Here is a 25787-nt window from a genome sequence, read left to right as displayed (position 1 = left end):
TAGGGTTAAGGCAGATGGCATGGGTTCTACTTATCGACGAAGATTTCCGCTGCTTGTGTTTCATTTGATGATCAGCCCTTAAGGCTTTATCAATGTAAGACTTGACCATAATGGTCATAATTTGTGTAAGACGGTATGTATGGATGTAAGACTCTTGTTATTCAGCTTCTGTGTTTTTAGTGAGCATTGATCTCTGGGATCACTATACACGTGCATTCGGTGATCTCGACTTATGAGTCGGGGTCCCCACATATGCATCGTCAACTAACCCTCGCTCCGCGTGGGGAATTCTGGTTCAAAAGCACGGTGCCACATCAAAGATGTTCTATTGTGTATTCAAACACACCTCTCCATACATATGTTTGGGGCACACGCAGGCAGTGGTTGTCTCCGGGGACTAGCTACATGCGTGATCATTGTTGATCTAGCCCATCTCTGGGGTCACATGGATGGCCATCACTTTGACCAACAACAAGAGAGTGGTCCTACAACCAAGGTGGATTATTCTTGGTCCGTTTTATGATACATACTGGTGAGATGCTCTCTCCGGCCCGCTGACTTAAAGTGTGTGTGTGGGGAGGGGTGACGGTGTCCTGGACTAGGGGGTACTCACTACGTCGTCTCCTAACCAGGTGGATCGGGCCGAGGACCACCATGGCGATTCACTAATGGGCCACTTTAGGCAGCCCATGCCACATACAAGGAAGACTCCACAAGACTTGGCTCTCAAGCCAAGGACTCTCCTAAAAACCCTAGGCCTCTGGTGTGTTATATAAATCAAGGCCAGGCTAGTCAATAGATCAACTTATATTCATTAGAACAATCTCATGGTAGATACATGTACTCTATACTATCCCCCAAAATGAATACAATCAAAAGTAGCATGTAGAGTATTATCTCTTCGAGAGAGCCCGAACCTTGGTAAAACCGTGTGTCCACGTTACCATCGCACCAAGACACCTAGCTTAGGACCCCTACTACGAGATACGCTGGATATAGAACTGACATTGGTGCTTTCATTGAGACCCTACCAGGTGATCGTCGTGGTTCGATGGGTTGCTTTTATCTACATCAATCTCAAGCTCGTCAATTGAGATGGAAAGAATTACTTCAACAGTGGCATAATTAGGTTCTATCTTTTCAATCTAGATCTATTCTGCACAAATTAAAAATGCCATGTCAATTGGTACTGTCAGTTCGCGTAATTATTTTTATAGATCAGATTCGAGAGAAGTTTTTCTCGCAATGACGTCAAACCGTCAAACTGTCGCTGTTCCATCTTTCGTAGCTCAAGCGGTTTCGTCGAATCAGCACATTGGCACTAGCTGTGTCCGGACATCCGAGCACGGCGCAGGGATCTGATTCACGTGCGCCTCTCCACGGCTGCAGGTCCTGAGCGATCACGGGAGCCGATAGCAGCTGCTATCGGGCAGCACATATCAGGGAGATTCTCTCCTTTCTTTTTTTCTCTTTCTTTATTAAGTATCAAGGTTGTTGTTAGTCAGGCCATTAATTCCTATCAGAGCATCAGCCGAATACAAGTACAATTGTTGGTCAAATTGGAGATGATCCGCCGCCACTTTTTCCTCCACCGGCCGAAGTCCCAGGCCAAGTCCGTTGGCCGATGTCCTGCTACTAGCATTGTCCCCGTAAAAGAGAATTTACTCCACATGGAGCATCATGGAAGTTGATAAATTTGTTGATTGGTATTATTAGTCTAAGTGCAGCATGATCTCCGAGACTCCTCGCTGAGGTCTATCTGGCTTAATCAGTTCAGCTGTCATACAAGAGCAGGCTCTTCGGTTCACCGCAACCACGCAGGATAATCACAGTTTTATTTTTCCTAGCTATCCGTTTACAATCCAAAATATTTTTTGGTGTTTTGTACTGCATTTTTCTTTGCAGAGATATTCTACCGACGCTCATACATGTTGGTCTGGCTGGCCTCTCGCCATGACCTAGGCCGACTGACCAATGTTGACATCGCCATGCCACAACACCGTCACGCCATCGAGCAGACATCGGCGCTCATGCCATATTTACCGGGTTATTCACTTTGCATAAATTAACTATGCACCCCTTTTAAAAACAAATCTGGCTTGCACTCTTTTATATGCAGATGTAATCAACTTCATCAGGCCACTCCGTTACCTCGGCGGGTCCATGTCGTCGCCCGCTAGCATGGACGAAACTGCATCGTCAGCTCGAAGAGCCGCCCTATGCTGGCATCGCCACGTCATCACTTCTTCTAGCTCACATATACCGCGCCGACCTGCTCCATCACGTCAGCGCTAGAAGTGGTCATCCAGGGAATTAATTCCTTTTTTCTTCATGCTCTTTCCTTTTTAAATTTGGCACATATGGTAACTACCGTCCACTAGTGGTTTTCTCTACCGTGTGAGTGTATGGAGGTACTAACCCAAAAGTGCTAGTTTTTGCAGCATGATTTTCAATGTCTAATTAACAAACATTGCAAACTAGCATTGGACTAGCGTTTCATCAACGCCTGTATGTGATTTTTTTTCTTTTTTGTGCACAGTCTAATGGATGTCGTATATGCAAATGGATCTACTATCACCGCTCCTACGTCTTCACTGACCTTGGCGTCAGGTAATCTACTTCGAAAGTGTCACACAGTCACTTCGGCGTCACCAACCGACCAGCTACAACATCTCGGCTGCACTGGGGGCTTCGCCTTGACATATCGGCAGTGTTGTGATGTCACTTCGTCAAGCCGAGCTCTTCGCTCGGACACCTGGAACCGGCTTCGGGGTTGGGACCTCGGCCAGGCCGAGGACTACGTCTTCGACCTGCCGCAAGCTCGGCACGCATCATCTACACCGAGCACACTAACTAGCTAAGTTGCTTTCATGCTCAACTTTTTCAAATTTTAATCCTTGTTCACTTCGACGAAACATTATTTTTGTTAAAAAAAAGTTGTTTGTTAAAAATATAGTTCTTAAAAACACTTCCTTTGCCCAAGTTAACTAGGGGCTCTTAAATTTACACGAGCCATTTTATAATAAGTGTTTTCTTATTAGTCATTGTTTTTTCTATTACACCTTTTTTCCGACATTGTATGGTCAATAGCCGGGTCGCCTGGTTTTCTCTCTAAAGCCGCTCAAGTTTAGTTTGCTAAACTGGCGTGAGAAACACTCCGCCTTTGGGATAGGAGGTTGAAGCCGAAGGCTGGCCCGCTTGAAGTCTGGAGATCGGATGGTATCATGTTAAAGCACGACATAAGAACAAACTAATTTTAAGACCAATGTTCGGATTGGCACCAAAAAGTTGATTTAGTTCGGACGTCAAGCTTTTACATAAGTTTTTGGTTTTCCAAGCCTATGGCACTTTTAACCTATTTGTGTATTTCCAATACAAGTCTCGCAGTGCAAAGCCGGACACCTTTAGAGATTCGTCAATATCAACACGGGGCTGCAACTAGAGCCGAACCCATCAAAAGCTAAGGTAATTCATGGAGTCCTCGGCAAAAACATTCTTGGATATTGCTATATATGCATCGGTTTCGAATTGGGTCTTCGGTCAGTAGCTGGGTTGCCCGGCTCCTGTGCTTACCTCCTATGTTCTGCTTTGTTCGGCTAAGTGTGCAAAGGGAGAACCACTATGATTGTGCTTCCAGCTCGCATGGTTAAGCACCTTAGTGGAGAAAGCCAAAACTGACTGTCACAATAAGCGTAAACTGGTCATCGATCCAATAATTGTGTTAAACTATAAGATCGATGGATGTCACCCCGTGTCAAACGACGGGCCGTTCATAACATTGGCCGAATAATTCTTTGTTTCTTTTCTTCTTTTCGGTTACCTCTTGTAATCGTGTTGTTGTAACTGTTGCCTGCCTTTAATAAAGTTTTGAAATGCTGTGGGGGTTTTTCCCCTCAGTTCACGGTCAAAAAACATTGGCCGAAGTGTTAATGGCTTGACCTCGGCTGACGTCGAACACTAACCGGGGGCTAGTAATTGGCCTCCTAACTTTAAGCTCCTATGACTAAGTGAAAGTTATAAAGCCCGCTTATCTGATTACCTTGTTTCCGCTAACACAACCGCCTGCGGGCACCAAGACGTCGGCTAAGGGTTGTCTTGTTACTACGGAAACACCTTGCATGGCATCTACAAAGGGGTAGAAGCCGACGATGGGCCACTTTTAAATGATAAACGGGCGCAACGGAGTCAAAATAAACATATGTCATGAGCGTTTGTATTCATTATACAAGCGCTATCTTCTGTAATTATCGTTATAAAGCCATAAATATGCATCAGTTTGACTTAAGATTTTGGCCAAGCGGCGTTGCCTGGCTCCTGTGCTTACCCCTATGTTCCCGATCGTTCGGCTAGGCGGTAAAGGGAGCACCTCTGTGATTGTTACTACTAGGTCATCCGAGTTAGTACCTCGGACTGGGTGAAGCTGAAAGCTATCCATCTTAAAGAATATAATTAGTCGGCAACGACAGAAGTGAAAATTTTGGTTCATTAATACCATAGAGTTTGGGAACTTTCCCCACACTAAATCCTCACTATTTTTCTCCCACATTGACTGGAGGTGAGGTTTCATGATCATGGTCAGCATGACAACCCAAAGAAAAGAACCGATAGCGGGACTATTTTCATTGGAAGATCTTTCTTACGTTAATAGTAATATAACATATCTCTCCGCGTACCTTTGTTTATAAAACCATATGGCCGAATTGCCTTGTTTGTCGTAAATCTTTGCCCTTATAAAGGCTTTATAAAGTAGGAAAAACACTCCCCGGCTACTGGCCGAGGAGGTTGAAGCTGATGGTCGGTCAACAAAGTTTTGTACAATGCGGATCTGAGCATTTATGACGTAAAGTACTTGGATACATAGAATCATTACACATATTTTGTGATTTTATTCTGGATATCAATCCTTAATTCGGCCACCCATGCCTGCATTAAGGCTCGGGGGCTACTGGGCTTCGGGCTTATCAGTTACTAATATTAAAGGAGCACATCGATCCCCTGATCTGGTGTTGCCACCCGACCAGTGTCTCGGGGGCTACTGCATTGCCTATTCAATGCAGAAAAATCAAAATGCTCAGTGTTCAGCTTGTCCGAACTATGGGCAAACACGTCTTCGGACAACAATAGGTACCAACTGGGACTTATCAGGCATCAAGCTAATATATTATGGCGACTTCTCAAAACCCTCTCTCAAGGGCCCGTCCGCCGATCACTATCTCCTCTAATGTGCATCTCGGATTTTAGGCCGACACACACCTTGAGGGCTATTGGCTATATATCTCGTCAGTAAATAAATTGCATCAATCAGAAATAAAATCCGCAAACAATCAGCCCGAGCCCGAGGTGGTGCGTCACCTCAGAAGCAGTCCGACATAAAGTTTGGCTACAAGCAGCTGGCTCCATAGAGAACTTTTTAGCGTTAAGCTCGGATAACCTCCTTCAAACTTTTTCAAGCCAAGGTGATCTATGACACCTCGGATATAGTCTGGCATTGGAGCTCAGATACAGTCCGGCGTTGGTGCTCGGCTACAAAAGATACCTCGAATGCAGTCTGGCGTTGGAGCTCGGATACAAGAGGATACAACCGCACAGGAACAACTTCAAACCTGAGGTGTAGCGTGAAATATAACAAGGCATCGATAAAGGCTGAGAACTTAAAGGGTCTCTTTGAATACCCGACGAGTAAACTCTTCGGAGTCACTTCAGCGATCCTCAAGATCGAAGATGAGAAGATTTGTTGAACCAGTTTTCAAGACTGACGACCGAAGATGAAGAACAGTTCGGAAGAATCGAGGAGCGTCCCCAACTTGAAGACCGGTTTAGGGGGCTACTGACGGTGTCCTAGACTAGGGGGTACTCACCATGTCGTCTCTTGGCAAGCTGGATCGGGTCGAGGACCCCCATGGCAATTCACTAATGGGCCACTTTAGGCAGCCCATGCCGCATACAAGGAAGACTCCACAAGACTTGGTGCTCAAGCCAAGGACTCTCCTAAAAACCTAGGCCTCTAGTGTGTTATATAAACCAAGGCCAGGCTAGTCAATAGATCAACTTATATTCATTAGAACAATCTCGTGGTAGATACATGTGCTTTGTACTATCCCCCCATATGAATACAATCAAAAGCAGGATGTAGGGTATTATCTCTTCGAGAGAGCCTGAACCTGGGTAAAACCCTGTGTCCATGTTACCATCGCGCCAAGACGCCTAGCTTAGGACCCCTACTACGAGATATGTCTGATATAGAACCGACAGGGGGACTGCTGTTTCGCACTTTGGTAGGTGAACCTCCATGAGGGGCGTGCATTCATAGCTTAGGATTCCCCTCCTATCGGCACAAGGGGGGCAAGCAATATTGTGTTCTTTGAGAGATAGGTGCCACATTGAAGTTGCATTTGGTATTTGAACATAAAACCACCCTTTTCATATATATATTTGGTCCACATGCAAGTGTGTCCGTGTTCTGGCCCTTTCCCGCGTCATTTTCGCCAAATTTATGAACATTAGACAAGTCAGATGATGCAACAGACACGGTTCACTCACACTTACCGTGTGCCATGTCAGTGCCCCAGTCACGCACATCCGCATAGTACATTGGACTCCACGAGGCTTCGCCTCTCAAATATATCTACCCACCTGCAGGTCTTTCTGTTTGATAACACACTATTATTATGTTTCGACCGTGTGTGATGTTTCTTGTTCCCTCTCTGGCCTGCATCCCTCGAAAATATCTGCCCGCCTCGAGGGTTTTTATATTTCATAACACACGGTTGTTATTTCCGGACCATGTGCGATGCACCATCATCCAAATTTTCAATAGCCCTGCCATTTCACTCCCGCGTTTGAATCTCGCGTACTAAAATTTTCAGTAGCCGCGTCATTTCCTCAAACACACACCCCCCCACACACACACCAAAACCTCCTTGGGCGCGTACACGCACACAAACACACACACACACACACACACACACACACACACACACCTCCCTTGCTCAAAACCCTAGCAAGGTCGCCGCAGCCGCCATAAGGCCTCATTGTCAACATCAGCCGGTTTGCTCGTGCTGCTTAATTACCCGTCGATCACCATACCCAGGTTGCCCTGAGTTTCTTAGATGACGACTGCCAAACTTCCCCTTTCCAACTGATCCCTATCCCCCACACCAGAACATCGCAGGCCAAGCCCGGCTACGCTTCTCGTGGAGCTCGAGGAGTGACTGGCCCAAAAGAGGTGTATCGCGGTCTCTTTGCACAACGTTGCCGAGGTGGCCGCCGAGGAAGCTGACGACCATTACTGGCCGTAGGCACTCAATCAGCGGGCTAGAGTATGCGGGTATGTCGCGGATGCTGGCTACAACATTGAGGTCGTCGACAGTGACGTCCTGACGCGGGCTATGTCACAGGTTAAGTGGCCCACCCCCAATCCCTTAGGTTCAACCGCCGTCGAACTCTTCCATGGCCCCGCTTCTGATCTCCTTTGGCTCTCTATCAAGAATTTACCATCCTACATCTCCATCAAGCCCCTTTTGTAATTTCGGAAGGACACGTTCTGCGACGTTGGCTTGGGATCCACATCTTCCAAGTAAGACCTCATCGACGGCGACCACGAGTGGGCACCCTCTCCGGATCTTCCTGAGAGTGCAACTAATCCCTAGGTGGTTTTGGTAATTCTTAACAACATATAGCTCATTGAACTAATGCTATTTCAAGATGATCATTTCAGAAAGTTCAGTGATTGGCATGGCATGGACTAGAGATGTGGACCCCTGAAAATGCTAAGGACACATATTAGCAACAAGCTCAAGAATCTACATTTTCTTTTTAGTGATCCAAGATCACATTGAGTCCATAGGAAAGCCAATACTATTAAAAGGGGATGAGGTGTTGCTTAATGGCTTACTTGCTCAAAATGCTTAGTGATATGCTCCAAAACCCTCAACCACTTTATCATTTCCACATATCTTCTAAACCTAAAAGTCAAACTCGGCCCCACTGATTTGATCAAATCCGGCGCCGCTGAGTTCATTTGATGTAGCCATTTCCACAAACCCTAATCACTTCGATTTCACCGATAGGGATCTCGGTCTCACCGAGATGGGATTGCAAACTCCCTATTTCCTTTTTGTAATGTTTCGGCCGCACCGAAATGAGTGAATCGGTCCCACCGAGTTTGCAATGGAAACTTCTTGTTTCCTTTTCGTAACATTTTGGTCCCACCAAAATGAGTGAATCGGTCCCACCGAGTTTGCCTAACCAACTCTCTATCAGCCTATTACTGAAATCGGTCCCACCGAGTTCATGTGATCGGTCTCACCGAGATTAAGTTATGCCCTAACCCTAGCGCATCGGTCCCACCGAGTTGATCGTATCGGTCCCGCCAAAAAGCCTAACGTTCATATTTTGACCTGAATCGATCTGACCTAGTTACACCATTCGGTCTCACCGAGTTTGGGAATCTATGTGTAACGGTTAGATTTTGTGTGGAGGCTATATATACCCCTTACCCAATTTTCATTCATGGAGAGAGCCATCAGAACGAGCCTACACTTCCACCATTCATTTTCTGAGAGAGAACCACCTACTCATGTGTTGAGACCAAGATATTCCATTCCAACCACAAGAATCTTGATCTCTAGCCTTCCCCAAGTTGATTTCCACTCAAATCATCTTTCCACCATAGCCAAATCTGAGAGAGAGAGATGAGTGTTGGGGAGACTATCATTTGAAGCACAAGAGCAAGGAGTTCATCATCAACACACCATCTATTACCTTTTGGAGATTGGTGTCTCTAATGTCTACTACACAACCTTCTTCTTGTAGACATTGTTGGGCCTCCAAGTGCAGAGGTTTGTAGGACAGTAGCAAATTTCCCTCAAGTGGATGACCTAAGGTTTATCAATCCGTGGGAGGCGTAGGATGAAGATGGTCTCTCTCAAACAACCCTGCAACCAAATAACAAAGAGTCCCTTGTGTCCCCAACACACCCAATACAATGGTAAATTGTATAGGTGCACTAGTTCGGCGAAGAGATTGTGATACAAGTGCAATATGGATGGTAGATATAGGTTTTTGTAATCTGAAAATATAAAAACAGCAAGGTAGCAAGTGGTAATAGTGAGCGAAAATGGTATTGCAATGCTTGGAAACAAGGCCTAGGGTTCATACTTTCACTAGTGCAAGTTCTCTCAACAACGATAACATAATTGGATCATATAACAATCCCTCAACATGCAACAAAGAGTCACTCCAAAGTGACTAATAGCGGAGAACAAACGAAGACATTATTGTAGGGTAAGAAACCACCTCAAAGTTATTCTTTCTGATCAATCCATTGGGCTATTCCTATAAGTGTCACAAACAGCCCTAGAGTTCGTAGTAAAATAACACCTTAAGACACACATCAACCAAAACCCTAATGTCACCTAGATACTCCAATGTCACCTCAAGTATCTGTGGGTATGATTATACGATATGCATCACACAATCTCAGATTCATCTATTCAAACCAACACAAAGTACTTCATAGAGGGCCCCAAAGTTTCTACCGGAGAGTCAAGACGAAAATGTGTGCCAACCCCTATGCATAGATTCGCAAGGTCAGGGAACCCGCAAGTTGATCACCAAAACATACATCAAGTGAATAAATAGAATACCCCATTGTCACCACGGGTATCCCATGCAAGACATACATCAAGTGTTCTCAAATCCTTAAAGACTCAATCCGATAAGATAACTTCAAAGGGAAAACTCAATCCATTACAAGAAGGTAGAGGGGAGAAACATCATATGATCCAACTATAATAGCAAAGCTCGCAATACATCAAGATCGTGCCAAATCAAGAACACGAGAGAGAGAGAGAGAGAGAGAGATCAAACACATAGCTACTGGTACATACCCTCAGCCCTGAGGGTGAACTACTCCCTCCTCGTCATGGAGAGCGCTGGGATGATGAAGATGGCCACCGGTGATGGATCCCCCTCCGGCAGGGTGCTGGAATAGGGTCCCGATTGGTTTTTGGTGGCTACAGAGGCTTGCGGCGGAAGAACTCCCGATCTAGGTTATTTTCTAGAGGTTTGGGGATTTATAGGAGAGGTTGGCGTCGAGAACAAGTCAGGGGGCCCCACGAAGAGTCCAGGAGGCACAGGGGCGTGCCCCAGGGGGTGGGGGCGCCCTCCACCCTCGTGGGGCCCATGGGACTCCCCGTCGATAACTTTTCGTTCCTGTATTTTTTATATTTTCCAAAAAAAATCTCCGTTGATTTTCAGCGCATTCCAAGAACGTCTATTTCTGCACAAAAAACAACACCACGGTAGTTCTTTTGAAAACAGCGTCAGTCCGGGTTAGTTCTAACCAAATCATACCAAAATCATGTAAAAATATTATAAACATGGCATGAATACATCAAAAATTATAGATACGTTGGAGACGTACCAGCATCCCCAAGCTTAATTCCTGCTCATCCTCGAGTAGGTAAATGATAAAAATAGAATTTTTGATGTGGAATGCTACCTAACATATTTATTGTGGCAAGAATATTCAGATCCATAAGATTCAAAACAAAAGTTTAATATTGACATAAAAACAATAATACTTCATGCATATTAACAAGGCAATTATGTCTTCTCAAAATAACACGGCCAAAGAAAGCTCATCCCTACAAAATCATATAGTTTGGCTATGCTCCATCTTCGTCACACAAAATATTCAAATCATGCACAACCCCGGTTTTAGCCAAGCAATTGTTTCATACTTTAGTATTCTCAAACTTTTTCAACTTCCACGCAATACATGAGCGTGAGCCATGGACATAGCACTATAGGTGGAATAGAATGGTGGTTGTGGAGAAGACAAAAAGAGGGAGATAGTCTCACATCAACTAGGTGTATCAACGGGCTATGGAGATGCCCATAAATATATACCAATGTGAGTGAGTAGGGATTGCTATGCAACGGATGCACTAGAGCTATAAGTGTATGAAAGCTCAAAAAGAAACTAAGTGGGTGTGCATCCAACTTGCTTGCTCATGAAGACCTAGGGCATTTGAGGAAGCCCATCGTTGGAATATAGAAGCCAAGTTCTATAATGAAAAATTCCCACTAGTATATGAAAGTGACAACATAGGAGACTCTCTATCATGAAGATCATGGTGCTACTTTGAAGCACAAGTGTGGTAAAAGGATAGTAGCATTGCCCCTTCTCTCGTTTTCTCTCTCTTTTTTTGATTGGCTTCTTGGGTCTCTTTTTTTGATTGACTTCTTTGGCCTCTTTTTTTATTTCCTCACATGGGACAATGCTCTAATAATGATGATCATCACAATTTTATTTACTTACAACTCAAGAATTACAACTCGATACTTAGAACAAAATATGACTCTATATGAATGCCTCCGGCGGTGTATCGGGATGTGCAATGAATCAAGAGTGACATGTATGAAAGAATTATGAATGGTGGCTTTGCCACAAATACAATGTCAACTACATGATCATGCCAAGCAATATGACAATGATGGAGCCTGTCATAATAAAAGGAACGGTGGAAAGTTGCATGGCAATATACCTCGGAATGGCTATGGAAATGCCATAATAGGTAGGTATATGGTGGCTGTTTTGAGGAAGGTAAATGGTGGGTGTATGGCACCGGCGAAAGTTGCGCGGCACAAGAGAGGATAGCAATGGTGGAAGGGTGAGAGTGTGAATAATCCATGGACTCAACATTAATCAAAAGAACTCATATACTTGTTGCAAAAATTTAGAAGTCATCAAAAACCAAAGCACTACGCGCATGCTCCTAGGGGGATAGATTGGTAGGAAAAGACCATCGCTCGTCCCCGACCGCCACTCATAAGGAAGACAATCAATAAATAAAATTGTGCTCCAACTTCATCACAAAGCGGTTCACCATACGTGCATGCTACGGGAATCACAAACTTCAACTCAAGCATTCTTTAAATTCATAATCACCCAACTAGCATGACTTTAATATCACTACCTCCATATCTCAAAACAATTATCAAGCATCAAATTGATCATAGCATCCAATTCACTTTGTATTAATCCATGGACTCAACATTAGTCAAAATAACTCATATACTTATTGCAAAAATCTACAGGTCATCAAAAACAAGCACTACGCGCATGTTTCTAAGGGAAGGGTTGGTAGGAGGTAACCATCGCACGATCCCGACCTCCACACATAAGGAATACAATGAAAGAGATACCTCATGCTTCAAATTTGTTACACAACGGTTACCATACGTGCATGCTACGGGACTCACAAACCTCAACATAAGTATTTCGCAAATTCACAATTGCTCACTAGCATGACTCTAATATCACCATCCTCATATCTCAAAACAATCAGAAGGAATCAAACCTCTTGGATGAAAGTTTGTATGAAAGTTTTTATTATATCCCTCTTGGATTAGTATTCAATGCACTTTGTATGAAAGTTTTTATTATATCCCTCTTGTATTAGTATTCAATGCACATCATATTAGTATTCAATGCACTTTGTATGAAAGTTTTTATTATATCCCTCTTGGATGCCCATCATATTAGGACAAAATTCATAACCTAAGAAAATTACCATGCTGTTTAAAACTCTCAAAATAATATAAGTGAAGCATGATATTTCATCAGTTTTTTCAAAATAAAACTACCGTCGTGCTCTAAAAAGATATAAGTGAAGCACTAGAGCAAACGACAAACTACTCCGAAAGATATAAGTGAAGATCAATGAGTAGACGAATAATTGTGTAACTATGTGAAGACTCTCTAACATTTAAGAATTTCAGATCTTGGGATACTATTCACACAGCAAGCAAAGCAAAATAAAACAAAATGACGCTCCAAGCAAAACACATATCATGTGGTGAATAAAAATATAGCTCCAAGTAAAGTTACCGATGAACGAAGACGAAAGAGGGGATGCCATCCGGGGCATCCCCAAGCTTAGGATCTTGGTTGTCCTTGAATATTACCTTGGGGTGCGTTGGGCATCCCCAAGCTTAGGCTCTTGCCACTCCTTATTCCATAGTCCATCAAATCTTTACCCAAAACTTGAAAACTTCACAACACAAAACTCAACAGAAAACTCGTAAGCTCCGTTAGTATAAGAAAATAAATCACCACTTTTGGTACTATTGTGAACTCATTCTAAATTCATATTGGTGTAATATCTACTGTATTCCAACTTCTCTATGGTTCATACCCTCCGATAATACTCATAGATTCATCAAAATAAGCAAACAACACATAGAAAAAAGAATCTGTCAAAAACAGAACAGTCTGTAGTAATCTGTAACTCTCGAATACTTATGTAACTCAAAAAATTCCGAAGAAATTAGTTCCACCTGGGAAATTTGTGCTCCAATCCATAGCAAAAATAATCAAGTCATAATCACGTTTTAATAAGATTCTGGAAATTATTTACTGAGTGCAAAAAGTTTCTGATTTTCAGCAGGATCAACACAACTATTACCACAAGCTATCCTAAAGTCTTTACTTGGCACTTTATTGAAAAAAAGCTATAAAACATGATTACTACAGTATATTAATCATGTGGATACACAAAAACAGTAGGGGTAAATGTTGGGTTGTCTGCCAACAAGCACTTTTCTTTAATGCCTTTTTAGCTAGGCATGATGATTTCAATGATGCTCGTATAAAAGATAAGAATTGGAACACAAAGAGAGCATCATGAAGAATATGACTATCACATTTAAGTCTAACCCACTTCCTATGCATAGGGATTGTGTTAGCAAACAACTTATGAGAACAATAATCAACTAGCATAGGAAGGCAAAACAAACATAACTTCAAAATTTTCAACACATTGAGAGGAAACTTGATATTATTGCAATTCCTACAAGCATATATTCCTCCCTCATAATAATTTTCAGTAGCATCATGAATGAATTCAACAATATAGCCATCACACAAAGCATTATTTTCATGATCTACAAGCATAGAAATTTTACTACTCTCCACATTAGAAAAATTCTTCTCATTTGGAATAGTGGGAGTATCATAAGAAACTCGAATACTATAAATTGTTCTCACATTAAAAGAGTAATGTTCAGAAAAAGGGTAATCATAATCATGACAAGTTTTATAAATATAATCATCACTACTTTTATAGCATAAGTATCATCACAATAATCATCATAAGTAGCAACTTTGTTCTCATCATAATCAATTGAAACCTCTTCCAAGATAGTGGAATCATTACAAAATAAAGTAATGACCTCTCCAAATCCACTTTTGTAATTATCACAATAATATTCAACACCTTCCAAAATAGTGGGATCATTACTTCCTAAAGTTGACACTCTTCCAAACCCACTTTCATAAATATAATCATCATAGGTAGGAGGCATGCTATCATCATAATAAATTTGCATATCAAAACTTGGGAGACTAAAAATATCATCTTCATTAAACATAGCATCCCCAAGCTTGGGACAAACATTAATTGCAGCAAATAAATTCTCAAACATGTCATTCTCATCAAACATAGCATCCCCAAGCTTGGGCCTATGCATATCATAAGCATAATCACTCTCATCATCAATAGTATGGATAGCACCAATAGTATAGCAATTATCATCATCACAATGAATAATAGGAGCAACATCATTTGAGAGGGATACCTTTTTACCTTTGCTTCTCCGTCTTTTCTTTTTCTTCTTCACATCATGTGTGGGTTTAATCCTCTTTCCGAAGCTCCTTATTAATGAGATTGGTTGAATAGAAAGCTCCTCCTCTGTGGCACCCCGGCACAGAGAAACCGGAATGCCTCGTATTCCAGCCTGGAGATTGAGGAGAAGTCTCTGGAATACAGCACTGCTTGACATAGAACAAATCAGCTCTTATTACAAGAATAAATACAAAGGTCAGATGTTACAAAGGTTCACATCAGCATGGCGACACTACGCCTGCAATACTACACTTGCTCTATGCTAGCAGCGGAACAACTCGTAGCAGCGGAACAACGACGAAGGTAGTGAACTCCACAACGCAGGGACTCTAGTTGGGACACGATCTAGCTCGCTCGAACGGAAACAACGACAAGCAATCAAGCAATCACGGCATCACCTGCAATCTGGCATGACATGCTAGGTTAGTACATTGAATGTACTTGCAAGCTCGCAACAACCAAAAACATCAAGGCAAGACAACAACATAGCATTAAATAGGTTAATTAAATTAGCAGCTACCATGATGAAGCAACTAATAATCACGATATGAACTACTAGAATACTTATAAGCCATCATCTCAGATCTCAAGTACCACATGAACCATCTCACACTTGGCTAACCGGCCAAGCAATATACCATCTCGATCACCTTGTGACCAGCAGAAAACGGTGATCACTCACAGATCACAAACGGAACCACACCGGGTTCAATGGGTTACCTCGTAAACGAACAGTGATCATTCACAAATCCAAAACAGAACCACACCGGGTTCAACGTGTTCCCTCGTAACCGAATGGTGATCACTCACGGATCACAAATGAAACATCCACATGATCACCTCGTGACCACATCACAAACGGAATGATCCTTCTCAAGATCATCCCAGCATCATCATCATCATCATCCTGCCAAACTGTCACAGCTCACAATATCAACATATACATCACCTATAAGTCATTCCATCATGTGAGTGTTTATCGAACGGTGTGACCTAGTACAAACTTATGCCCATGATCGAGGACGCGGCTATCGATAGATTAAACACCCACACTCTACAGTGGTAGCGCACTGTACCCACACCACGGAACCCATGGCCTCGCACTCCCATTCGGGTGGACCAACGGCGTTCCGACAAAACCGATATACTGCCATGACACTCTCTCGGCCACTCCAACTCACTCCCCACTGGGCTAAGTCATGGGTGGTCCCGTGTCTACCCCAGACACCAACGGCCACAATCGTGGCAAAACGGCCACATCGTGGCAAAACCAAACGGTCCCAAACGGGGACAAGAGATCTCAATACCAACTATGGGCACACAAGGTTATGTTTGCTTACAGGGCCAGGGTACCGCACGCCCATAACCTTCCCTCGTTGGAGGCAGCGGCGAGAGGCATGACAATAGACCACATTAGGTGTGATGCACCCGATTCAATCGTACACTAATCATGCATGCAAATGTGTACGATCAAGATCAGGGACTAACGGGAAGATATCACAACACAACTCTAAAAGTAAAATAAGTCATACAAGCATCATATTACAAGCTAGGGGCCTCGAGGGCTCGAATACAAGTGCTCGAACATAAACGAGTTAGCCGAAGCAACAATATCTGAGTTCAGACATAAGTTAAACAAGTTTGCCATAAGAAGGCTAGAACAAAAGTAGCGATGATCGAAAAGGCGAGGTCTCCTGCCTGGGACCTCCTAACTACTCCTCGAAGCTGAACTCCATGTACAACCATCCTCAGGATCTTCTGGCTCCTGGACTCCATCATATGATCGCAATAACCGGGAAAGGGGGGAAAAGAAGTAGCAAAGCAACCGTGAGTACTCATCCAAAGTACTCGCAAGCAAGGATCTACACTACATATGCATGGGTATATGTGTAAAGAGGCAATATCGATGGAATGAACTGCAGAATGCCAGAATAGAGGGGGATAGCTAGTCCTATCGAAGACTACGCTTCTGGCAGCCTCCGTCTTGCAGCATATAGAAGAGAGTAGATTGAAGTCCTCCAAGTAGCATCGCATAGCATAATCCTACCCGGCGATCCTCCCCTCATCGCCCTGTGGGAAAGCGATCATCGGGTTGTCTCTGGAACTTGTCTGGGTGTGTTTTATTAAGTATCCGGTTCTAGTTGTCATAAGGTCAAGGTACAACTTCGGGTCGTCCTTTTACTGAGGGACACGGCTATTCAAATAGATAAACTTCCCTATAGGGGTGCACCACATAACCCAACACGCTTGATCCCTCTAGCCGGACACACTTTCCTAGGTCATACCCGGCCTCGGAAGATCAACACGTCACAGCCCCACCTAGGCACAACAGAGAGGTCAGCACGCCGGTCTAAATCCTATGCGCGCAGGGGTCTGGGCCCATCGCCCATAGCACACCTGCACGTTGCGTGGGCGGCCGGAGAGCATACCTAGCAACCTCCATTATAAAGGAAGTTGCGTTACGCGGTCCAACCCGACGCGCACCGCTCAGTCGCTGACGTCAAGAAGGCTTCGGCTGATACCACGACGTCGAGTGCCCATAACTGTTAACGTGTAGTTGGTTTTTGACTATGAACAGTAGGGTAAAACCCCACTGCAATTTTTATTAATAAATAAAAAAGAGTATCACAGACCAAACAGAAAAGGAAAAAAACAATCTATACAGCAAGCCAAGGTAGCTAGCTAAGACTAAGAAAACAACAAAGGAAAATACAAACAAGGGCTTGAGGTGAGCCCCTAAAAGGAAAAGAAAGACTAAAACTAAAAAAATCTAATACAAGAGCAAGGAGTCCTCAAGAGACTAGCAAGCTAGCCAGCCAGGAGTTGAACTCAGTAGCATATTTAGCCTTGGTCCTGTGGGACAACAACTTCAGTTCCTCAAAGTAAATGTGCTTCCAACCTTGGAAAGATGGCTGAATGTTTTCAAAAATCTTATTGTTTCTTGTAATCCATATAGCCCAAGAACCCGCGTAGTTGGTTAGTGCGTATAGGCCAGTGGACAGACTCAGATCAAATACCAAGATGTCGTTAAGCGTGTTATTATGAAGTAACCGCGAACGCCGACCAGGTCCAGGCCCACCTCTCGCCTAGATGGTCTCAACCTGCCCTGTCGCTCTGCCACAAAGTAATAGTCGGGGGCCGTCGGGAACCCAGGCCCACCTCTACCGGGATGGAGCCACCTGTCCATTCAGCCCCCATATTCGAATCACTTGCGGGTACTCAACGAGCCAACCCGACTTTAGTCACCATCTGTATAGTATGTATATACCCGTGATCACCTCCCGAGTGATCACGGCCCGATAGTATAGCAAGGCAGACTAACAAGAATGTAGGGCCACTGATGATAAACTAGCATCCGATACTAAGCATTTAGGATTGCGGGTAAGGTATCAACAACTGTAGCAACAATGACAGGCTATGCAATAGAATAGGAATAACCGAACAGTAACATGCTACACTACTCTAATGCAAGCAGTATAGAGAAGAATAGGCGATATCTGGTGATCAAGGGGGGGGCTTGCCTAGTTGCTTTGGCAAGGAGGGGTCATCGGTGACGTAGTTGTACTCAATCGCATCAACGTCGGTCTTGGGGTCTACCGGAGAAGAAGAGGGGGAGAGACAGTAAATACGAAGCAAACAAAGCATCGCAAAATATAACAAGGCAATATGTGGTGCCAGGGGTGATCTATCGCAGGGATAGGTGGTACCAGCGAAGGGGGAAAACATCCGGGAAAGTATCCCCGGTGTTTCGCGTTTTCGGACAGAAGAAACGGAGGTGAAATGTTGCAGGTTCACTATGCTAGGGAAGCGTGGCGATCAAACGGGCAGCGTATCCAAATTCGTCCCGTCGTTCTGAGCAACTTCCATGTACAAAGTTTTTCCATCCGAGCTACGGTTTATTTATTGTTAATATTTAAAGTTTTAAAATCATTTTCTAATTTATTATTATTAAATTAATTCAAAATTAGTATTATTGCATCCGCATGACGTCAGCAGTCAACACAGGTGTTGACTGGTCAAACAGACGCGTGGGTCCCGGGTGTCATCGACTGATTAGTTAACTAACAGTTAATTAGGTTAATTAGTGATTAGATTAATCTAATTATGATTAATTAAATTAATTAATTAATTAATTAAATTTTTTTTATTCTTTTTTTAATCTCTTTTTTATATAAAATCGTTCTGGGGGCTAGGCCCCACATGTCATAGGCCCTAAGGGCCATAGCGGGTTTGGGCACTAGCGAAACGGGGCGGGCGCAGGCGCACCTGAACGGGCGCTCGCCCGCAGGGGGTGCAGCGGAATGAGGCCGCAGGGGCGCGCGGCGCCTGCGGCACCGATGGTTGGGCGGCTGCAGCGAGGCAGACTGACAAGAATGTAGCGCCACTGATGATAAACTAGCATCCTATCTAAGCATTTAGGATTGTGGGTAAGGTATCAACAATTGTAGCAACAATGATAGGCTATGCAACAGAATAGGAATAAGCGAACTATAGCATGCTACACTACTCTAATGCAAGAAGTATAGAGAAGAATAGGCGATATCTGGTGATCAGGGTGGGGCTTGCCTGGTTGCTCTGGCAAGGAGGGGTCGTCAGTGACGTAGTCATACTCAATCGCATCAACGCCGGTCTGGGGGTCTACCGGAGAAGAAGAGGGGGAAGAGACAGTAAATACGGAGCAAAGAAAGCATCACAAAATATAACAAGGCAATACACGGTGCCAGGGGTGATCTAACGCAGGGATAGGTGGTACCGGCGAAGGGGGAAAACATCCGGGAAAGTATCCCCGGTGTTTTGCATTTTCGGACAGAAGAAACTAAGGTGAAATGTTGCAGGTTCACTATGCTAGGGACGCATGGCGAACGAACGGGCAGCGTATCCAAATTTGTCCCATCATTCTGAGCAACTTTCATGTACAAAGTTTTTCCATCCGAGCTACGGTTTATTTATTATTAATTTCTACAGTTTTAATATCATTTTCTAATTTACTATAATTAAATTAATTCAAAATTAGTATTATTACATCAGCATGACGTCAGCATGATGTCAGCAGTCAACAGAGGTGTTGACTGGTCAAACAGACGCGTGGGTCCCGGCTGTTTATTGACTGGTTAGTTAACTAACAGTTAATTAGGTTAATTAGTGATTATATTAATCTAATTACAATTAATTAATTAATTAGTTAATTAAATTTCTTTTTATTATTATTATTTTTTAATATCTTTTTTTATAAAATCATTCTGGGGCTAGGCCTCACATGTCATAGGCCCTAAGGGCCATAGCGGGTTTGGGCGCTGGCGAAACGGGGCGGGCGCAGGCGCACCTGAACGGGCGCTCGCCCGCAGGGGGGTGCAGCGGAATGAGGCCGCATGGGTGTGCGCAGCCGGCGGCACCGGCGGTTGGGCGGCTGCAACGGGGGGCAGGGTGTGGCCCGGGCGAGCGGCGGGGCGCCGAAGGCGAGGGGAAGCAGAGCGGTGGAGGCGGCCATGATGGGCGCGCACGGGGAGGGGTGCGTGCGAGGCGTGGCCACGGTGGGCGCGCGGGGGACGTCGGTCCAGTCGTGGCGCGGGGAGGATGCCGCGACCACGGGGTAGCATCGGGCGGACGGCGAGTGCGGGGAGAGGACGAGAGGCCGAGGGCCTCACCGGGGTTGTAGGGGTTCGGGAAGTGGTGGTCGGGGAGGAGGTCGTAGACGATGTTCCGGCGGGGAGGAGATCCGGCAAGGATGCTTCCGGCGAGGGGCGTTTCGAGCGACGGCGACGAGCGCCGAGGGCGACGGGGTTGAGCGGTGGGTGTCGGTGGCCTCGGTCGATCTAGCGACAGAGCCCGGCGGCGGGGATGAGGAGGCGACAACGACGAACGGTGTTAGCGTCCGAGCGTGGGGCGAGGCGGGGAGGTGACGGTGATGAGGTCCTCGGGCGGCGGCGTGGTGACGACAGGCGAGGCCGATGGCGTGCGACGGAGGCAGCTGGTCTCTGGCAAGGGCATCCGATGCGCGATGTGGAGCAGGAGGTTGGCGAGGTCGCCGACGGGAGGTAGGAGGCACACTAGGCGGGGCGGGGTGCTGCCCTACACAAGCGCGGGTGTGTAGCGGCGCGTGTGGAGCGAGGGGATCGGGCTCGATCCAGATCTAGCGAGGGTGGGGGAGAACAAGAGAGACGTGGGGGAGTGGGGTAGTTGGGCTAGGGTTACGGGGGAGTGAGATTATACAGCCGGGGTGTGCCGGCTGGGCCGCGTGGGTGGCCAGCTGGGCCTATTGGCCCAGTTGGCCAGGGGGTCCTCTTTTGTTTTTAGTCTTTCTTTTTTGTAATGTTTTCTTTTAGTTTCTAATTTATTTTAGTATTAGAAAATATAAAAACAGTTGATATATTAGTACTATTAATTATGCTACTGCCCCATTAACTTTTGGGCAACTAAATGAATGGTTTAATATTTTATGAATTACAAAAGGCAATTATTTAATTGTTTTACCTATTGTTTTAACTATTTAAGTGCAACTAAATTTTTATAAAAAATATGGTTTCTCCACCATTATTACTTAGAATTTATTTGTCCCATTTTGAGCATTTTAGTTTTGGTGTTTCAAAACTTTTAATGTTTGACTTGATTTTCAAATTTGAATTTGGATTGGTTTCGAACTAACGCGAGATTAACAACAGTAACTGAGGTGAAGCGAGATTAACAACAGCAACCGAGGGTGTCACATTAGGGCCTTCCGAAAAGGCAAATGTGGTTGCACTGGAAAAAGCCCGGTTCGGTGGCACCTGACCAACTTAATGACGGAATTTAACCCCAAAAATATAATTGTGATAATTGATACTCCGATGTCAACTATCAAACTATAATCCAAGTCATAGCAATATCCAACAAACAATCCAAGCATAATATCATCATCTCAAGATACTCCAAGGGTAGCACAACACTACCATCATGATGAATCCGAAAACAATAATCCTACTACTCCAATAACAAGAATAAAGCTATTCGGCTAAGATCCCCATGTAAACAACATCCCCGAAAATAATGCTCCAAGTAAAAGAACATCAACTAGCATCATGAAAATAATCATACTAACCACTAATAATCCAAAGGCAGCATCATATCTAAAGTAATACTCCAAAATATAATAACAGATACCATCATGGAAATAATCATAATACCAACCACTAATACTCCAATGACAACATGATACTCATCAACTACAAGCATAACTCCTAGTAATCCAAACAATAGCATGGCAATAGCAAGATCAAAATAATACTCCGAGAAAATGCCATGCACAAAGTCATGTAGCTAAAGCAATATTTTAAACAAGTTCAAATAGATTAAACCATGTCACTACATTACAGTGATGCAAATGGAGGGTGTGGCTTTCCTGGGGTGGAAGAAATCACTGGGAGAAATTGCGACAAGCTCGTGGAAAGAATCGCCAGAAATCATACTCTCTCGGAGGGGGCTGAACAAGGGCAGGGGCAAAATGGTCATTTTCAGAATGTCAAGACATGGTGAAAATGAGGGCTCGACGAAACGAATAAGTGGGCTTTGGAATCACCTGATTTGGAGCTACGGTTAAAAAGATATGAACGTTTGACTGCCAGGGACCCATCTGTAACGAAAATATTTTCAAACAGGGTGTGGACAGAAAAACAGAATGCGCAATTAGAGAAATACACTTTCGGTGGAGGAAAACATACTCCGAGGAATACACTTTCACTTATCCACCTCAGCAGCTTGGGTCAACACGTGAGACTTACAGGCGGGGTCCGCCACTTATCCATGTCGGCGAGCCCGAGTCAACGCCTCAGCGACTGACTAGCGGGCCCGCGGGTAGGTGGGGTCCTCGGGTGCGGTCATCGTCTTCAACTCCTCGCTCGTTCGATGGGGCAGAGCGGAGGCTTGGCGCCGGCGGCCGTTCCTGCGGCTCGGTCCACCTCAGGTGGCGCCCCGGCCACCGGGGAGGCGCATCCGCCTGGGCTCATCACGCATGTCGGCGAGTGCGGGACGAAGCAGGGCCTCGACTGTGGCGGACTAGAGCTTTGGACGCCGTCGAGATTGAGGCAACCGGCCACCAGAGAAGAAGGAGATGTGCTGGGGTGGCTCGAGGGTGGTGGTGGAGACCTCTGGTGGTGGTGGAAGGCAAGGAGGGGGCGGTGTTTAGTGAATTTAGCTGAGCATGGCCGGCGGCCATGGCGGCAATGGTGGTCGTGGAGGGTGTCTCGGGCTCGAGGAAGAGGTCAGGGGAAGCTAGAGGAAGTGCTAGAGGCCAGTGGTGAAGCAAGACAGGGTCGGGGTGGCCTTATATAGGCGGGGAAGGGGGTGCCGCGCTGGCACTGCCGCGGACGCGTGTCCGGCGCCGCGGACGCGTGCCCACGCTCGCAAGCTCGGAGGTAGACGGCGCAGGAGGAGCAGTGGAGGTTCTCACGGGAAGGAGACGGCCAAGGGAGCGCAGGGAGGAAGACGACGGCGACGAACCGAGCCAAAACGCCACTGTACGCCCGTGGGCACGCGGCGGTTTGCGTCGGTGAGGAAGCTGCCGGAGGGGGAGAGGGGTCCATGGGAATGGCGACGATGAGATGCAGCCACTGGACATGCTCACAAGCTCTAAGACGACGAGGGGGAGTGGTGCCAAAGCACAAACGGTGCTCTGGACACACCACAGCGCACAGAGCGCGTAAATGTGCATGCCAGCTACGTAGTCACCACACGACATGGCACGGAGAGTGCTGTTGAGGATGGAAAACTATGTCTAGGAGCTAGTCCTTCCAGGGTGGATCATTTATGAGGCATTAGCTTGACCTGGGGTGCTATGGTTAAATGGTAACTAAGCTCTAAAGTTTACTGCATCAAACTTCGCAGAGCACTACCGATCAACAGGAAACTGATTGGGGTCAATGGAGTTGTCTGGGGGTTTAATCAATCGAAGGACTATGATCCTGGAGGTTTTGGAGCATAATGGAGTACAAACTAATATAGTTGATGTGTAACCCAAAAATCTGTCCGGAATCAAGATTTGGATGATGCACTCACATGGTGTTATAGAATCGGATGCAACTTGGCAAATCCTCATTATATGGACATATAAAGATGCTGTAAAAAGCTCATGCCAAATGGACAAGCCAAAATGGCACGTGCTTCATAAACATCATTTCTGTACAAAAACTTGGAATAATTTTAGTGATCAAATGGATCATTGAAATGATGCCAAATTGGGTGGAGAGATGTTTTATGGGTATAAGAATGATCTGGTAATTTATCAGAATTTTTGAAGCAATATAAAATGCAGTTGCTTCACAACTTGAAAATATTGCCAGAATTAAAGATTTGCTCCTATGCTCACATAGATGATTGGATGGGGTTGCAAATGGGTGGAGGGGGTTAATATGAGCACATTAAGGAGTGTGCAAAAGTTCAACTCATTTGGATACTCCTAGCTAGTACTTCCTTCACAAAGCCTCCTGTCTGACAGAAACTTTGAAAATTCACTGAGGAAGATTGGATAGGCAAATAAAGTTGAACTTGTGCATGAGGCAATTATTTCTACATATAATCATTCCCAAAAAGGTTGGGATCCACTAGGAAAAATATAAATGACACTTCCTTCACAAAGTGTCATTCAGGGCAGAATAGAAAGGGGATATTGGGGAATTATTTTTGAACTGGCCAAGGTAATGTTAGGACATATTTGAGCTATATATGACCCAAAGGAGTTATGAGAATTATTTGGGAATTTTTTGGATGGACAGAAATATAGGTTGCTTCACAACCTAGGGCAGATAGGGTTATTCCTTTAATAGAAAAAGGAATATTCCCTAGAAAAAGATTTCAGGGTTTGGTCAAGGAGTGAAGTGACATGATCTTGGCAAGGTTTTGAGAATGATGAGTCACTTGGGAGGGGGAATGAGGGTGATTTCCCAGGTGGCAAGGCCACAGAACCACTCCAAAAAGAAAAACAGAGCAAAAATCAAATAAATCAGAAGAAAAAGAAAAGGGCCAAAATCCAGGTTGTTACATCCTCGTTACCTGATTCAACATAAGAAAGAATAGGAGGATATTGGGAAATCTCTTCCCTTTAATTAGTATTCTCTTCATCTTCTATTTGTTTTCTTGTCTTTATGTAATTGGCAATATAAGGATTTTCAATGCAATTCACCGCGCAATACATATAAATTTCCTCTAGATCAAAATCAAGAACTTTCTCAAGGGAAAATTCTGGAATATCCTTAGTTATACGTTTCATTTCTTCATAACCCGGAAACAAACTAAGTTCATTATGATGCGCAAGGTAAATCAAGTCATCACAGTTTTTGGACACGATTCAATCATGAAACAGTTTGCATTGGGTATTTAAATGACCACGTTCATTGAAAAGTTCACAAGGATGGCTAAGAAAATTTAAATTTTCAGCACAAACATCTAGCCTCTCTTGCAACCATTTAGTTTCTACTTATGCCTCTTGCAAAGTTTATCTTCCCTATTTGATGTGTACTTGCAAACTCTATGCACTCCACAAAAGTTGACATGCTGATAAGAGCCATTTTCATCATGACTAGTGGAATCATCATTAGTACTATGGATATTCAAAGAGTTCATACTAACAACCTTCCAATCATGCTCATCATTCAAAGATCTAGTGCCAAACATTTTAATGCATTCTTCTTCTAATACTTGGGCACAATTTTCCTTTCCATCATTTTCATAAAAGACATTAAAAAGATGAAGCATATGTGGCAACCTCAATTTAATTTTTTTAGTTTTCTTTTATAGACTAAACTAGTGATAAAACAAGAAACTAAAAGATTTGACTGCAATATCTAAAGATATACCTGCAAGCACTAACCTCCCCTGCAATGGCGCCAGAAAAGAGCTTGACGTCTACTACACAACCTTCTTCTTGTAGACGTTGTTGGCCCTCCAAGTGCGGAGGTTTGTAGGACAGTAGCAAATTCCCTTCAAGTGGATGACCTAAGGTTTATCAACCTGTGGGAGGCGTAGGATGAAGATGGTCTGTCTCAAACAACCCTGCAACCAAATAACAAAGAGCCTCTTGTGTCCCCAACACACCCAATACAATGGTAAATTGTATAGGTGCACTAG

Source organism: Triticum aestivum, chromosome 6B (assembly GCF_018294505.1).
Source record: "Triticum aestivum cultivar Chinese Spring chromosome 6B, IWGSC CS RefSeq v2.1, whole genome shotgun sequence".
In the NCBI taxonomy this organism is placed as follows: Eukaryota; Viridiplantae; Streptophyta; class Magnoliopsida; order Poales; family Poaceae; genus Triticum; species Triticum aestivum.
This window is presented reverse-complemented; position numbering follows the sequence as displayed.